Below are 1,999 nucleotides of genomic sequence, written 5' to 3'. Positions count from 1 at the left end.
ATTCCAAGATTCATTCATACCTTCAGCAGTTCCAATCATACTAATAGCTAGCAGCATGTTGTTGCACATGTTTGCAGCCTGTCCAGTTCCAACAGCTCCGTAATACAACACATTGGAGCCCATTCATCCCAGCAACACTTGGGCAGCAGCAAATTCCTCTTCGACTTCTCCCACCATAAATGTGAGGTTCCTGGACCGAGCAGCTCCCACACCTCCAAAAACAGGGGCATCCATGAAAACTGTTACCATTTTCTCACTTTCTTTAGCTAATTCTTTTGAAACTGCAGGATCAATAGTGCTGGAATCTATTAATAATGAGTCTTCACGTTCTTTAGAATTCCATTTGCTCCAGAATAAACTTCTATTGCATTCAGACTGGTAGGATGCACTGTAATAATTCTGTCAGCTTTTTCAGCTGCATCTGCTGGAGAAGACACTAACTACCTGTTCACCTTTCTGTTGAAACTCTTTGCATGCCTCAGGGAACACATCATAAATGATGAGTGGATAGCCATGCTTCATGAGATTCTTTGCCATTGGATTCCCCATGTTGCCCCATCCAATGAATCCAACTGGAGTCTTAGAAGCCATTGACCTAGAATACACAGCAGGCCAATGCCAGCGGCTCCGGTACCGGAGGCTGGAGGCTGCTCCTCTGAGCTGAAAGGAAGCTGCCATGCTGCCCCTGCCCCCATAGATGGTTTCTTTTGTCAAGAAAATATATTTTTAACTTCTTATAACATTGGTCTCATTTCACTCAGCATAAGGTACCCAGTTTCAATCATGTTGGGAGGTGTTTCACAGATTCATCACTATTCTTCATCGCTTTATAGTATTCCATTATGTGTATGTACCAAAGTTTGTTTAACCATTCTTCTGTTGATGGACTGTCTCCTTTTGACATAGCTCCTGTGGACAGCATATTGAAGGACCCTGCTTTCTTATCCATTCTACTCTCTATGTCTCTTGATTGGTACATTTAATCATTTATATTCAGTGTAATTATCAATAATTATGAATTGATTGTCATTTTTCTGTGTGTTCTTTGTTTGTGTGTGCTGTGCTGCAGAATTCTTTGTTCCACAAAATTTTCTGCGCTGAGTTCATTTTGTTTGTGAGTTTTCTTTTCATTTTCATTTCTGTTGTGTTAATGTTTACTAAATCTTTATGATTTTATTTTTTTAAATTTTGATGTGCAGATATATTATTTTTCTTTGAGGTTAACTTGTAATTTATTATTTTTTCCCCTGCCTAAAACACTCTTTTATCTTGAAATCTGCTTGACTTCTTTGCCATTTGGAAGTCCCATATGCACTTATCGTTGTTGTTGTTGTTGTTAGGTGCCATTGAATTGGTTATGACTCATAGCAGCTCTGTGCAAGGTTTCCAAGGAGTGGCTGGTGAGTTTGTACCACTGACCTGTGGTTCAAACCGACCTTGCAGTCCAGTGCTTTATCCCACAGTGCCACACCAGGACTCCGGATGTACATTATTCCCTTTTTTTTCTTTGTGGTTGACTTCATTACACATTGATATTTCTGGTTCCCTATTTTCAGGAGCTCTGGTAGCGTAGTGGTTACGAATCGGACTGTGAACTGCAAGGTTCCGCGGGAGAAAGATGAGGCTTTCTGCTCCCGTAAAGATTTACAGCCTTGGAAACCCTGTACAGGGTCGCTATGAGTCGGGACCAACTCCACGGCACACAACAACAACAACAATAACATTTTCAGTCTGATAAGTTGTTTTACTGTAAATACTTCTAGATGTGGATTGCGTTCTGTGAGGTGATGTCACGTATGTTAATCTCAGGTTGTTGTCTGCTTTTGTTGGTTCTCAGTCCAAAGAAAACCCTTCAGCATTTTTTTGTAAAGTTGGTATGGTTATTACAAATTCCTTTAATTTTTGTTTATCAGGAAATGTCCTAATTTCACCATTGTATTTGAGGGACACCTTTTTGGGTATATGATTTGTGGTTGGTAATTTTTTTTTTCTTTCAGAG

At 39.9% G+C, this 1,999-nt stretch overlaps 1 pseudogene; it reads right to left on the bottom strand.

Moving 5' to 3' along the window:
- Nucleotides 1–9: 9 nt before the first annotated feature.
- On the bottom strand, nt 10–678 carry LOC102836744 (annotated as a pseudogene).
- Between the last annotated feature and the right edge of the window lie 1,321 nt (nt 679–1,999).

This window comes from Chrysochloris asiatica, unplaced genomic scaffold, assembly GCF_000296735.1.
Source record: "Chrysochloris asiatica unplaced genomic scaffold, ChrAsi1.0 scaffold00004, whole genome shotgun sequence".
Lineage (NCBI taxonomy): Eukaryota > Metazoa > Chordata > Mammalia > Afrosoricida > Chrysochloridae > Chrysochloris > Chrysochloris asiatica.
This window is presented reverse-complemented; position numbering and strand designations above follow the sequence as displayed.